Raw genomic sequence first — 17,193 nt, forward strand, 5'->3', positions numbered from 1 at the left:
CTATCCAAAACAAGGCACATGTTATGTCAAAAATTTATTTTATGTGGAAATTACTTTTATTACAATGGGGGTTGACACTTTACATTGAACCAAAACATAAACCAAACCCATTACATTACGAAGGCATTACTTAGCACAGAAAACGGCGTCACATTATTCATATGTGAATGACATGCTAAACTAGATTGTGAATCTTTCGTTCGTTGATCGTTCTTCGTGGATCTTTCGGTCGGCACTCAGTGAGCTATTAAACTATAATGAACTATATGAACTGATCTAGTTCAAACACTCTTTTCAATGAATCGTCCAATTAAACTAGTTCCTTAATGAACTATACAACTCTACTATTGACTTCGATTTAATTCCAGTTCGGTATAGCGATAAATAATTTTCACTGATCAATGTATTCTGCAGTTGTATAAATACACCTTCTCTTATTGAAAGTGTCGTAGTAAGATCTCTATTTTTCTCCCTTTCCTAAACATTCAAAGGGTTCATCCGGCTTTCGCTGGTAAACATTTTAATCTGCATCTCACTTTGCGACTTTGTTTACCCTTCTGTTAGTAACCGCATGACCAATGCTCGTAATTAATAACTCAGTTACAACAATTGAAAATTCAATAAGTATTCTGATAATTAAAAACAAATATAAAAGCGGTAAAAATTAGTCACATCAGATTGGCAGATTGTGTTCCAGGGATGGGTGGATTAAGACAATTAAGTGAACCATCAAAGCACGTGGCCCAAACAACAAATCGAGCAACAGTAACAAGAAGCTGTACGCAGTAATAACTCATTGACATTCATTATTCGATATCCTGAATTGAATTATCACCAAGGAATTAAGAAGCTGAGGCCAATAACAAACGGGAAGGAAATAAATGATAAACGATGATTAAGATCATTGTTTATGCCGCCACCCACAAGAGGACGCCATAACGAAAGGGAAAACACAAACATCTATGCATATCTTGACATGTGGCCACAGGGCCCAGCACAACTGTTTACAGAGATGCACTTGTTCGCCACTTCAATCTAATCAACTGAGTCTTTGCAAAGCTGCAACTTCATTACAAGTCGAACTACGGCAGTTGTATGTGGTCCTGGCACGTGCTTTAACAATTGTTGTTTATCCAAACAATTTGTGCTGCTCAGTGTTAGCGTTTTCCCTTAAGCTTTTTATTAGTTATGAAAATACCAACAAACACATTCTAAAAGTTTCTGCTGCGTTTATTTCGAAAGGAAACCAGTAGTTAAAGTTGTGTGTGCACTGCACGGACACGCTTCACCATCCCATTGGAGATGGAATCGGTTTCCGTTTGAAAGCGTACGAAGGAAAGAAGTTAATGGGCATTGCATTATGTGTTATAGACATGCACACTCACGAAACGTACCTCTTTAAATGGTTCATCCATCGATTCGCACAGGATGTGACCGCCAAGTGGCATCTAAGGAAGGGCATTGCCATCACCGTATTGAATAATGAATTCCAATGCGACCGACCGTATGCCATCAAATTGTTGCAATTGTTTTCTCCAAAGTCACGTGCCTAAATGGCACACATTGGCGTTAGTCACGTGGCTTTGGAAACCAACAGCCGAGCTAACGAAGTAACACGTAAACATGGGGGTGGTTTGTTTGTTTCGACTTTCAATTTGACGAAATATTTTTATAATGATTATTGCCACTTGGAGGACACTGTGATGATGATGGTGACAACATAGAAGGCCACACGTGACCGCCGCGTCTCAACGCTTAAATTTCTGTTAAGAATATCCTTTGGCAGTATGCCGGAGAGAAACCGTTCAACAGAAACCACTGTTGCCGCTAACTCAACACTTTTAAATGTCATCAATGATTCGTTGTGGGAAATCGTTTTTTACGCTTTTCTTCCTCCAATTACTTTTTTATGTCACTGCCTTTGTATGTGACTTCTTTATTTTGGGCTATTGTTCTAGTCAAAGGAGGCGTTTTGTGCCACATGACTTACATTTCATATTGTGGCTAATATTTTTCGTTTTTTCTAGTGGTTCTAACATTTATCATTACTGTCTGACATCCGTGTTTCTTTCGTGGTCTGTTGATTTTTGCGTATTCCGTTGGTAAAGGGGTTGCAGATTACATTATGTTGGTATTCGTACGACGGCTGCTATTATATCAGCATGTGGTGCACTTGTAACCATCATTATAATGGGGAATTATCACAGTATGATACGTTGGGTTGTGGTAACAATTCAATTTCCATAGAAACGTTAATTTCTTTACTAACTTTACTTGGGGCAAAATGTGCTTCGTGTGAGAAATGAACGTGGGAATATACAAAACAATACGAGTAAGGTCTTCTTCGGGTTAAAGATCTAGTCTTTGTGCTATGCGAAAAATGTTAGTGTACAGAATATAATTTTCAGATGATTAAATGTAGATTTATATAATATCATCGTGAGATTGCTGTAACCATCTCAAACCCTTGACAGATATTCGATCGAGTGGTCACTCATGGGTCGCAGTCTTATAGCCGTGAGCATTGGACAGTGACATAATAAGTGCTCGATTGTCTCTGCTTCTTCCTTAACTTCGCATAGCCTGCAGTAGTCAGCAAATTCATCTCTTTTCAATTTGCAAGACATACATATGTCGATATGACCCGTAATTATTCTGATCGTAAGTTCAGACTTCTTCAGAAAAGTTAGAGTTGTGGTTCTTCGTTTAAAGAGGATTGGCTAGATAGCCTAGAAAACTTTGCAGCTGGGTTTGTTGTGTCAAATCTGGCTAGATCCCGATACCTTTGACCCAACTCCTGCGTGAAGTGACATAGGGGTGCACTATGGTCTCAGATCCAAATTTTCTGGCCAAAACTATTTCAATGTCCATTTTGTATTGATATTGGTTATTATTTATAATAAATGTACTTTTTATCGACCAAAATTGCCAAAAACTGCAATAATTTATTTAACAGGGTGGTCGCGTTGTATGGGGTCTAAACTAAAACATTGGCATATGATAATTTTTGGTACGAGTGATTCATACCTTTTAAGGGGTCGAATACGAAATTTCAACCGAATCGGTTACAATGTGTCCCTATAACCCCCAAAATATCTAAAATCAGGCGGTACCGTTATGTGGGGGCTATGACATACATGTTTTTTTACACTCTGAAACCCTTAAGTATACATTTTAAGGAAAATTGGTAAATGTGGGTATTACTACCGATTTACATTGGACGAGTTCACTTGCGGCAAGTTTTCTCGTTCTCTTTTAAACTTGCCTCATGCGTTTATACAAACTATTCTGTTTCGGCAAGTTTTGTTTTCAAAACAATGGAAATAATGTCAAAAACGAAAAATAGAAAAGGAATTGCCTGAAAATTGCCGGTACGAGCAATTTTTTCCACTTCCATACACCTTACATGTCTCTCCTACAAAATGAGACTTGCCGCAAGTAAACTCGCCTAATGTAAATTGGGACTTACCGTTCTATTTCATTTCTATTTCATTCATACTACATACCGTCGCAAAATGTATTTATAAATATTTGGAAATTTTTTTAAAGTTTAAATATATCATGATATTGGTAGCGATCAGTAAAATTTTGCAACACTGTCAGTTCGTTTTGAAAAACATTACTCTCTGTAATAGCACTCAAATGAGATTGAATCTTCAACAATAAACAAAACAAACAAAAAACAGCAGAGGCACACGCAGGGGAACTTTGTTAAAAACAAAATTCCAACAACAACCTCACAGGCAACTGTGTTGATGTTCTTTTCAACTCACAGAATTCGATGAATTCTTAGTTATACGTGCTGACATGTTGTAGAATATTTTGATTTTGGTGTTTCTTTGGAAAAGCCGAAAAGTGAGTGTGATTCTCATTCATATGGGAATACTAGACACTTAAAGAGTTCGGTTTTTCGCTAAAAAGGCATCATTTCAAAAACGGAGAAGCCAATTGATAATTCCCTTCGCCGCACACTGGTCGAAACCACTGATTTAGCGGCGTGAAAGTCAAAAAATCGAACTATAAAATTGCTAAATATTTTCCATTGTATCGATTACAGACACTTTGCAGACAAAGATTATGTTTTTTCATTTTTGTTGTTGTAAATATTCACTCAGTTATTCACTATCAAACACAAGAGTTTTTGTTGCATCAGATTTTAAAACATTGTTGCAAAAATTAACTTCATATTTGTTTAAATGTTAAACGCATTCGTAATGAAACTGGACAAGATTTGTATTCAATTAATAGCAGAGGGTGAGATTCAATTTATAAAAATTAGTTTGTGGTCTTGAGGTACATAGTTATATAGCAACAAATTTTCAAAAAATTCAATTTTGTAGTATTTTTATAGGTTTTACGAGCTTGTTCCATGGAGTGCATCTTGTAAACTTGGCCGAACTTAGGTTCGATTATTTTTTGGGGAATGAAATTGGTCTCTCTGGATACGGAATAACCACATTAGGGCTGCAAATATTTGCAAATCTTTAGATGACTGCACTTTTAAAATAAGGGGTTTTTGCATGAAATTCGTACAAATTTAGCTGTGCATTTGTATGGGAGCCAAATAATTCTTGAGAAATATTTGCAAGGAGGAGGTTCTACCCGCGGAGACACTATAATACTATATTATAGCTAAATATGTTATTAAATATTGAATAACACGTAAAAATTCAACGAATCGGGGGTACCATAAAAGGGGCTACATCGAAACATAAAGCTGTGTTGAAAATGTTTTGTAAGAAGATTTTATACGCAGTGAGAACACAGAATGCTAAATTACAGCCAAGTTGGTTTAAAAATGTGGTCATGATATTCAAAATACCTTAAATTTGGAGGTACGGTTACATGGGGGCTATATCAAAACGTACACGTATGTCAATAATTTTTGGGTGAAAATATTTTGCGACCTCTAGGAACCCTAAGTACCAAATTACAGCTAATTTGCTACGAAATTGTGGCTTAAATCCTCAAAATACCGGAAATCTTAAGGTACCGTTAAATGGGGGCTATACCAAAACATCAACCGATATTGTTCATAGTTGGCCCATTATTACCCACAGGTACAAGCTAAGTTTGTGCCAAATTTCAGTGACGTATTTCAATTCGTTTGCAAGTTATTAATTTTGCGCCGCTAGATCAGTGCTTTCGACCACAGTGCGCCGGGATTAAATCATGATATTGGTAGCGATCAGTAAAATTTTGCAACACTGTCAGTTCGTTTTGAAAAACATTACTCTCTGTAATAGAGGGTAATAAATGAAGGGAATACTCCAACTCAAGTAGTTTAAATATATTTTAAAAATACTTGTAAAAAAATAATTTTCAATAAAACATTGATTCTACTACGCTAATTTAAAAAAAAATCATTCTGTTTTTACGTTCCGATTCGTAATAACCCTGGTTTCCCTTCTGTATATTTATGCAACGACAAAAAACAAAATTTTTTTCCGGAATTTCTTTCCGAATTCGGACCGATTTTCGTAAGAAAATTTAAATTTTTCACCCAGTTTTCTGGAATTTTTTCCGATTCGAACCGAATTCTGTCAGAAAATTCAATTTGTTCTCCGAATTTTCCAAGAATTTACTTCCGAACACGGACCGAATTCGTCGCGAAACTCTAATTTTTTTTAAGAATTTCCTTATTAAATTCTTTCCGAATTTGGTGACCACGTCCAAACAACTTTCGTACCAAATTCGGCATCAGAATCGGAATTTTTTTCAGAAATGTGAGTCAATAGCTCATGAAGGGCAATATGGAGCCATTGGTACCAGAGTTTCACTACTTGATTTTTTTGGTCTTTTTGAAGCTTTTTGGAAGATTTAAAACCTAGATACATAATAATACATTTAAGTTAACGAAAAATGCTTGATTTCAAATGTCAGTTCTATAGCGTATACGTTAAATAAAGTCCACTAGGTTTAATACGAGGGTGTATTTGAAATTTATGTACGTAATAAAATTGACATTTGAAATTCAGTGGATTTCGCCAATCTAAACGTACTATAAGATAATGAACTTTATCTTTTATTTAAATTGTATATACATATTTTATTAAAAAAAAAAAAAAACTAAAAATTGTTGACAAATATGGACAGTCACCATACAAAGGGGTCAGATATCGACACTTGACCCCAAGGCTTCCTACAGGGTATTTATAAAAAACTAATTATTTTCGGTTGATTTGAAGTGTTTTTTTATTATTCTGCGGAAAAACAAATTAAAATTTTGAAACTTCACAAAAAAAAAAAAAAAATTGTTTAGGCCAAAAAATTTTCCTGATTGATTGAAACCTTTGTGGAGTGGTTTGATCGAGTTATTGATTGCGATATCGGGTGACTCCTATACGCGACGAGGCAGTTTATCTGCTATTTCATTTCCTTCAATGCTGCAATACTCGGGCCCAACACAAAGTTACGATTGATTTTAGGTTGGAGACCCTTGCGTTCTTGAAATCCAAAACTTCCGTACACTTGATAGAGTGGAGCCTGATTGATTGAGGATATTACTATTTCGATACGCTGAGAGGGTGTATGTATCAGCGCCATCTGACAGGAAGAACGCGTACCTGACGATTAGACAATGAGGATCCTAAGATATGACTGTGTGCTGCAACTATAGGGGTATAAGTCAACGAAATGATTGAGTCATACAAGCAGAAAAAAATACGCTCATAAACAACAACAACACTTTAGCGGCGACTAAGTACTAAAGAGTGTCGGGTTTTCTAGTGCCACGAAACACGACTTCGTCTATATCGGCACTACCATAAACACGAAAATTAGAATAGTATTATTAGAATAGTATTGACAAAAATTTGCTAGTTTGAGCTATGTTAGCAGTTAAAAAAAAAAACACATATCGTCAACTAAAAATAACACTTTACAAAACACTGATACTACCCGTCCTAATGTATGTTTCCAAAGCCTGGGTACTTGCCAAGCAATGTGTTTGAAACAAACACTCTTCGAAAGATCTGAAGCCAATATGCGTTGACGGTGAATATCGACGTCGTATGAATCTCGAGCTGTATCGACTATACAACGACATCAGTATAGTTAAACGATTGCGATGATGAACCATATAAAGAGGCGTATAAATAATATATTCATACGAATTCGTCTCCAGTTAAAATAAATAAATATTTTAGTTCTTGCGACTTATATTGGGTTTATTGCATGTTTTTTCCAACAAGACTTTCCCAATCAACCTCGGAATTAATGTTTTCCCTCTCCAAGGTGCTCGCAATGTTTTTCCAGAATTTGCTTTCCACGGTGAATCTAACCAACAATAACTACTACTTACTACTTACTTTTTTCTTAAGCCTCCAAACACAAAATCCTTACTAAATATGGGTCATCGAAGGTGCATTTTTAAAATTTAATTTTTTTCATTATTTTAACAATACGATACAATAGGGGATCACTACGAGCGAAGGAGAAAGTTGCTTTACTTGTCAACAGCTATGAAAAGATACCGCCACACATGCCTTTATTCAAACACTCACAAATTATAAGAACAAAGGGATGAGTACAAATATGTATCTATGGGCTCCCTGTAAGTCCATAATAAGTTATTACATTAATGTGCTTTAGCAGCTTAGCCAAAGGAATTTTCTCTCATATTTCCATTGTCTTTGTCATTGGGATTTATATTTTTTGGGATCGAAAGCCAGCCTTGTTATGTGCATAAACTGAAACAGAGGATTATGTGCCATTTAACGCCGCTTACAAAGGGCACACGGCTAAACGTACACAAACAAACATACATACATTTGTTACATATAATCCGAAGAGATGTGGGCGTAAACAACCACAAATTCTTCCATTATTCACACAATAATAGTAACAATAACAACAACTGTGATATAAAGATATTCCATTCATGTGACTTAAGATGTGAGTGAGATATCTACGTAGATGGTGATGATGTCCTCTTTGTCACGGTTACTAATAGGCCTACTTCAGTGGTGCCGCATGTTGATCTCTTTGTTAGATGTGAGCATTGCCTTCCTTGGCTCAGCCATCTACTTATATGTTTGAAGACGGACGAGTCACTATCTGTTTGTTGCACCTTTATCTGCCCAAGTGATTAGATGACATTGCCATTGCATCGTCGGATACTAAGTGTCTGTCCATCACCTTCAGGGTTTCTTTTTCGATTTGTTGTTCATTTCAAGAGGTCTGGGTGACGAATAGTGCTTAGTGATCCTGCTTATTGATTCTTGAGGCTAGTTTTTTGTTGCTTTGTGGCATTCGATTGAGTTTATCATGAGCGTTGCATCTTTCATCTGTTTGCCTACCTTAAGAGGCTTCGAAATTTGTCGGTAAAGTTGTTTTTTTATTTTGATTCCTTGGTAGTGGAGTATTTTTTAAGCCCGCTTAATACCTACAATGCGTATGTCAGAACAAACACCTTTTGTGTTGATCTTTGTTCAGTGTCGTTGTTTGGTTTTCTCTTTTGGGGATTTCTTTGGATTGTTGATTTTAGTTCGTTCAGATGCTTTGTATGTATTCGAGTGAGCAGCAGCGCATGCATCTGTTCACAAATAAAAAGTATAACAGCAGAGGGCATTGCGGTAGCACACTTAACGATTGTGGTAAGATTTGGAAGCTGATGAAGGAAGGTATTTATGAAGAAGTGTGGGTCAGAATAAAGTCCGAAATTTTGACATAAAAGTGAAACATCAAAACCGAAAAGTGAAGATGCCATCTTCTGGGGATTGATTCTGCGTTATCATTGTCTTCGCTTCTTCGGGATATCGCCAGCTTGGAAAAGTGCTCTTTGCATAATCAAAGTTTGCAATTTATTTATGATACCAGATAAGCTCGTATATATTCTACAGGAAGATGCAGCAGCGCAAAATTGCAAGCTTAGATCATGAACACATTTCTTATATTAAATGAACGCATTTCCAAGCTGTTGGTATCCAGACAATGATACCACCGAACCAATCCCAGGAGATAGCACGGAATACATTCCGGAATACATAACTAACAAGAGGAACGCATGCACAATGACTACAACTTGACTATGTCCTGTCCACAAAAAAGGAGATAAGAAATTGAAGAGATATTAGTATCCTCACCATCGCGGGTAAATGTTCTCTAGTGAAATTTATGAACATCTGAAGCCTATAGGCATTGAAATGTTAATTTGGACATATCAATACAGATTCAGACCAGACTTAACCACCATTGACCAGAAGTTCAACTCGCGGCATATTCTTGGGAAGACTTAATAGAACCTTTTTTACTATTTTGGTTGACTAGAAGACTGTCTGCGTCAGCGTTATACGCTCTGATATTACAGCAGAGCTCCTACGGATTTGTAACATGACAAAAAATGCAATGCGGTCCTGACTTAAAATGGAAAATAATCTCTCCAAAAAGTTCAGTACTGAACCAGGATTCAGACAGAGTCATAATTTCTCTTACTATAGAAACTTCGAGGCCCAAGTGACACGTGTTAACATATTCTGATTGTGCTCAAATTTCGGCAATCTTAAACTTTAACAATACTAAACATTTTAGGGGGTGCCGCATAAAAAAATCCGGCATCGATTTTTTCCCTTCGCAGCAAAAAAAAAAAAAAATCCTCCCAAAATAATGGGACGTACACAAATATTTCTCCAACCTACCAAAACAGCGCTCTCTGAGCGTTCGTATTACCAAATACGTTGAGTCCCAAATCACATTTTAAACACAAAATCCGCGACCGAAACTTACTTAAATGTTTTCATTCCTAAAACATATAATTTCCCTTTGCAATGAATTGTTTTGTTGGGCTTTTGTTTTTAAAATACAAAACACACACATACAAACAATAACGTTCTGTCAAAGTTGAAAATTTTCAACTTACAAAAAGTATACACTCGACGTATTTCGGTAGTTCTCATAAGAATACATGTGTTCTACCTTTTTCACCACACACGCCCTGGGTATACGTCTGTATGTAGGTATTGACCTTCTAAGGGATTTTTGGCAGCCGTAGCTACTTACAAATCCCCCTACTAACCCATTATTTTAACAAGGGCATGTCGCACTGAATTACTATGACCACTAGAATAACTAGTTATTCTATGGCCACTGGAAGTTGAAAAATAAGCTATTAGCTAAAAAAATATTTTCTATTTTTAGAACAGTTGAGGTGGAATTTATTTTCAATTTCAACACACTTCATATTTTTATACCCTCCACCATAGGATGGGGGTATATTATGTTTGTCACTACGTTTGTAACTACTCGAAATACTCATTGTAGACCCCACAAAGTATATATATTCTTGATCAGCGTGCAATTCTACATCGATATAGCCATGTCCGTCCGTCTGTCCGTCTGTCCGTCTGTGGAAATCACTCTAGCGTCCGAACGGATTGACGTAGGTTGATGAAATTTTGGGAAAATATGTTATATTTACGTAGGACTTTTGGTATTGAAAGCGGGCTATGTAGGTCCACGCTTTCGTATAGCCCCCATACAAAATGACGCGTGACGCGTCGTCGTTTTAAGGAATTTTTATGATATTTGGCCCATTTTACCACCGAATTGATTGTAATTTGGTACTTTGTGTCTCCAGAGGCCAAAAAATATTCCTACCAAAGTTGGGTTATATAGGTCCACGTTTTGGTATAGCCCCATATAAGGCCCCATATAAAGTACGCGTCATTTTAATATATGTTGAATGTATTAGACCCATTTGACCACAGAATTGGTTGTAATTTGTATTTTGTGTCTTCAGAGGCCAGAAAACATTCCTACCAAAGTTGGGTTATATAGGTCCACGTTTTGGTATAGTCCCCACATAAGACCCCTTATAAAGTACGCGTCATTTTAATATATTTTGAATGTATTAGACCCATTTGACCAAAGAATCGGTTGTAACTTTGTATTTTGTGTGTTCCAGAGGCTAAGAAACATTTCTACCATAAAATGTTTATATAGGTCCACGTGTTGATATAGCCCCCATAATACAATATCTCCCGATTTTCGATATTTTGAACGTTTTAGCCTCATTATCACACCGAGATGGCTGAAATTTGGTATTTAGTCTTCTTTAGGCGTATTAAACTTTCCCCCAGAAATTTGTAGGTATAGGTCCACGCCATCATATAGCCCCCATAGAACGGTACCTTCCGAATTTCGGTATTTTGAAGGTTGTGGCCACATTAATCCACCGAAATGGCTGAAATTTGTGGTGGAGGGTATAAAAAGTTCGGCCCGACCGAACTTAACGCTTTTCTTACTTGTTTTATTTTATTTTTTTATTTCGCCCCCTGCTGGATTTGATTTTGCCAACTTCTGATTTGTGACCGAACACATTAAGCAATTAAGCACTTACATGTGCACCAGCAAATGTTCTTTGTTTTATTTTTTTAACAAAAAGTACACTGCCGGCGGTGAGCCACCGTACTCATAACTTAGTAATGTGTAATATAAGTAATTATTTTTGTTTACATTACTTTGTAATGAGTTACATAATGTCCAACGGATCAAAATTTTTGCTGGGTTTGAGTTAAAACCAGCCTAGTGGTCGCACTATCATGGTACCACAAAATACTTCTAGACAAGTTACCGTAATGAAATCTGTATTTTCTACATATAAAAAATGTTCTCAGTGCGTGCAAAACCTCTCTGCAAGAAATTAAAAATCTGGGTCCACGTTTTCCTAACCTGGGTTAGGTTGTCTATTCAAAGATTTTCTTCTGTTTCTTTTTTAAAATAATGGTAAACACCCTGACTTTTTGTGCTCTCTACATTGAACACAACTGCTCTAAGAAAATGTCATTCCTTGGCTGGATGTTATTCGTTGTGGTGCATTCCGACGCTTTTCAAGTGTCGTTATCATGGACCGTGAAGTAGATGCCGGTACCCGTTGTCTTTTGCTTGTTCATAAACTTTGTTTAACGCCACATTATGTCAATTTACTGTCGTTCAACAATCATTTAGCCCTCATCCAAAGGGTAATGACGACCGGTCAACTGACCAGCTCAAACATTCCGTCTGCCGCAGGCCAACTTCTTGTAGTCTGTGAGTTGCATTGTTGCCATTGTGTGATTTGAATACAACTTTTGTTTAGAGGTTCAAGTACATGAATTTCTATTTGATTTTGAGAAGCCTAATCCTCTTGATTTTAAAACAAAAAACATATTCAAAGATTTGTTTAAGATGTTGGCCGGTAGGTAGGTAGGCTGTGTTTGATTTAAAGAAAAATTGCCGCATAGCAAACAAATCATGTTTATGTTCGGTTTGATTGATTTGTCTATTATTGACAATGATCAAATGAAACGGCAAGAAATAAAAAAAAATTGTTGACGTATTTTTGAATAGTCTTTGTGGAATTTTGGAAGTCTTAAACTTTTTGAAAATTACCGTTAAACTTACAAAAACAAAAATTAATGTTTTTGCTTCCACATTAAATTAGGTGGATAACCACATGTAAATACATATTCATCCGAACTCTCGTCAATAAAAAATTCCAAAAATAGGCGTTTTCGAAAATATAAAAAATCTGGTCTTCTATAGACTATGCCAATTAATCCCTTGCTCGATCTAAGTATACTTTAGAGCCCAGTAGGTTGTGTAATCTTTATCTCAACAAGATCAAGGACAGTTTTAAATCAAATCCAAAATCCTTCTATGAATTTTTAAACTTGAAATGAAAAGTTTCTTCTAAACCTACTATTTTGAAATTCAACGATCAGTAGTTTGTAAAAGACTCTTATAACACTGAAGGCTTTAAACTTTTTTTTCGCTACAATCTATTCAAGTGCAGTTTGGTTGTTGCTTTTTCACTCATACATTCACACATGTTTTCGTTTTGATTGTATTTTGTTGGTTTTCACTGGTCCACATTATTAACTCCTTTAACACAACTGTTTAATTATTCTTATATTATACCTTTAGAGAAATCTGGCTGTCTATCAAAAGCTTCGAATTATGGAGGCCCTGAAAAATTAAGCGCAATTCCTATATTGTTTGAAAAACTAATAACGGATGTAATTTCCAACAATATTCAACCCATGCTAAGTCCACGTCAGCATGGTTTTCTCAACAATAACAAATCTTATTCAACGTTATCAGACTGATACAATCTATACCAGGGATAGCCAAGCACTACAAATACAATTTTTCTGTTTGTGTGACTCACACGCACGAGAATTATTCTCCCTCTCTCTGTAGCCACGGTCTGTTTATTTCTTGTTCGAAAACGAAGATGATCGGTGGTGAGAGTAAGATTGAAACTCATCACAAGTGACATTGTGTTTGTGCACACAGCAAGCGACCAAGGGCGCCGTGGTGGCTAAGGCAGATCTATACAGACTTTAGCAAAGCTTTTGACAGAGTCAACCATAAGCTTTTGCTATATAAATTAGATTATATAGGCTTCAATGCATGCTATCCACATCTTATTTGCATCTTATATATCGCAAATAGTTCTGTTTGATGGATGTCTATCAAAATCGATTATTGTTCCGTCGTGTGTTCCACAGGGTCCAAGGTGAACCGGTTATCTTTCTTTTGTTCATATACGATTTGCCAAGTTCAATAATGCTAATGTACGCTGAAGATGCTAAGTTATTCATTAATCATAATTCTGTGAAGCAAGCAGATTTACTTCAAAATTATTTAAACAACCTTTTTCAGTGGTGTAAAACAAATTGTACGGATTTAAATTTGAATAAATGTAAACATTAGGGTAATGACTTTTCGATATTTTTTCTCCAAAATGATTTCCTGTAACACTGATGCCTATTAATCATAAGGTTTGTTCCTTTGAAATATACTTACTTAATTAGCTGGCCCATTACAGAACATTTGTTCCATAGGCTGAACTAAGAAAAGATCTCCAATTCTCTCTATTTGTTGCTTCGCACTCCGGAATACCGCGCCTTTTTATTTCATCATCCACTTGTTTGCGCCATCTATTCCTTGGCCAGCCAATTCTGCGTGCACCGCCAAGCGGTTCGTATTTATACGCCTTTTGCACATACAGTTCGTGGTTCATGAGACGGCGATATTCACCGTCAATGCAGATTGGTCCGTAGATCTTTCGAACAATTTTTCTCTCAAGCACACCAAGCACTGCCATGCCTACTTGCGCAAGTACCCAGGCTTCGGAGCCATACATCAGCACGGGTAGTATCAGTGTTTTGTAGAGTGTTATTTTTGTTTGACGAAATGTGGCTTTGTTTTTAAACTGCTTATTTAAACCAAAGTAGCATCTGTTGGCCAATACAATTCTTCTTTTTTTTATTTGAAAATTTTGCCTTTTTTTAGGCGAAGATCATTTTTTAGTATTAATTTTTAATGAATTTCTCATTGGAATCGAGCTTGATGATCAATGAATAATGCAAGTGAAAAAGGAAGCCGACGACGATTCGAACCCACACACCCACCACTATGTGACATGCATGTTTCGACTTTGGTAAAGTAAAGTCTCCTCAGACATATCGGATGTGGAGCGGCTTCGATGTCCTCGAACTTTTCTTCTTTCAACTGCATTTTTGTTTTGTTTTTTTTTACAACAACAATGGGGATTTTCCCATTTAGTTGTGCTTTCATGACAAACGTTTAGCGCTGCCTTTGAAAGTAATGAGTTTGGCTCTGAACGCTAACACGCCGTGACAACACTTTTTTCTTGTGTTTTTCAAGGACGTGGGTTCAAACCCCAGCCTGGCTCAGCTGATTTTGTTTTTTATTTGAAAATTTTGCATTTTTAGGCGAATATCATTTTTTAGTATTAATTTTTAATGAATTTCTCATTGGAATCGAGCTTGATGATCAATGAATAATGCAAGTGAAAAAGGAAGGAAAAGGACGATTCGAACCCACACACCCACCACTATGTGACATGCATGTTTCGACTTTGGTAAAGTCTCCTCAGACATATCGGATGTGGAGCGGCTTCGATGTCCTCGAACTTTTCTTCTTTCAAATGCATTTTTGTTTTGTTTTTTTTTTTATTTCACAACTGATGTCGTTTGTTGTGTTTTCGGAGGTGCCGGGTAGACGAAGTCTTTTATTTATTTATTTATTGAGTACCTACAAAACAAGATATACATCTTATAATTAAAGTGCAGGATTATTTATGCTATGAAATATGCAACTTAAAATACAAAAGATGAAAAAATTTTATGTAAAGAACATTTTAAAATCTGTTAAAAGAAAAAGTTATACAAAATGGACAAACTCATATAAAATGCAATTATTTAACTGTGGAATAAACTAAAGATAATTTTTTCAAAAACAAACGCGTTGCTGGTGCTTTGAATCTAATGTGGTAGAGTATTCCAAGGACGTATTGTATAAATATAAAAGTGACATTCCAAACCTGGACTCCGCCTTCTGACGGGTTTTAATATTTTTCCTCTATTAGACCGGGCAAATGTTAGTTTGTCAAAGAGATTTTTCGGTTTTTGCTTATTAATAATTTTGTGCAAAAATACTCAAAATTATAGGAACCAACTTCAACAGTTGGTCCGAGATCAATGGACATTGCGCGTCGACACCATCAAATTTGTCTCACCGTTTACAGCCAGACCCACTTTAGCAGATTCTCCTTCGACTTCCATAAAGGTATCGGTTACTCCTTTTACTGATCGTCCCATGATGTCTATATCATCAGCATAAGCAAGTAACATGTGGCTATTGGTGTAGATTGTGCAACTTCTTTTGATGTTTGCATCTCGTATAACCTTTTCCAGCAGGATGTTGAAGGGATCACACGAAAGGCTGTCTCCTTGTCTGAAACCTCTTTTGGTACAAAACTCTTCGGAGAGGTTCTTTCCTATTTTAACTGAGGATCTCGTGTCAGTTAAAGTCAGTTTACAAAGCCGGATGAGCTTTGCCGGGATACCAAATTCAGACATGGCTTGGAATACCTTTGAACGCAGCGGGCTGTCGAAGGCTGATTTATAATCGACAAAAAATGGTAGGTGTCGATCTGCATCTCTTGGTAAATATCTGGTCAATGGTAGACTTGCCAGGTCTAAAGCCGCATTGGTATGGTTCAATTATCTCGTTGACCATAGACTTTAGTCGTTCGCACAATATCCCTAACACGATCTTGCAGGCGATAGGGAGTAGACTTATGACCCTATAGTTAGAGCATACAGTCTTATCTCCTTTCTTGTTGACGGGGCACAGGATATTCAGGTTCCAATCGTCGGGTACTCGTTCTTCCTGCCAGATGGTCCTAACTAGCTGAAGAATACACCTTATTAGCGTGTCGCCTCCGGTTTTGAACAGCTCGGCTGGTAAGCCATCAGCTCCTGCTGCCTTATTACCCAGCAAAATGTTAAGGAAGGGGTTCCATGCGATGACGTGATTTCATTGCATCTTTTACATTACGAAGTTGTGAAAGATACGATCTTTTTTTGCGAAGGAAGTCGTGAAAGATCCGATATTTTCATCAGTATTTGAAATAATTAAGATTAACTAAGATTTATTATTTACAATAGCCTTGATGTTGTTGGAGACTCGAAATCACAACCAAACGTTGTTAAAACTCTCGTCGTAATGATAATGTCATTACAAAGGGTTGGTGAAAATGAACATGCCAAAGCATTGGTGGAAATGACATGCCAAAGCTTTGGTGAAAATGACATGTCAAAGTATTGGTGTAAATGACACGTTTTGAATCCAAAAATGAATAGCATCTTTTGGGGTCCCCGCTCATATAAAATTCACCGGTGAAGATGCTAAAAAGATTACATGCCAGATCACTTGCACCCATGATTGGATAGCATCTTTGGCATCGAACATTTTGCTGGGTATTCTTCAGTCCATTTATTGCTGTCTTTACATCATCTTGGCTGGGCGGTATACATTCAATATCATCTTTTGCGATTGGGTATGTGGTATCTTCGCCGTCTTCACTGCTATTGGATACCAACAGTTTTTGAAAAATGTTCTTTCCATATCCTGAGCACACTATCTGTATCAGTTACCAAATTGAAATATAAAACAACCATGGGATACCCTATACCACTATCCCTGGACAATCGCTTTCCACGGAACTTCTTTTAAATGATTGTGAAAATTTAATTATCAAATATCAGAGATGTAATGTATAATACTTATGACCAAAACCAAAAAGTTATCTAGCATGACAAAGACATTTTTGTAGCAGGAAAGGAAAATTTAGTTCACACAAACTAAAATGTAATGAAACCCACTTGTGTAGTACTACTA

This window comes from Musca autumnalis, unplaced genomic scaffold, assembly GCF_047663935.1.
Source record: "Musca autumnalis isolate F117 unplaced genomic scaffold, ASM4766393v1 scaffold_2, whole genome shotgun sequence".
In the NCBI taxonomy this organism is placed as follows: domain Eukaryota; kingdom Metazoa; phylum Arthropoda; class Insecta; order Diptera; family Muscidae; genus Musca; species Musca autumnalis.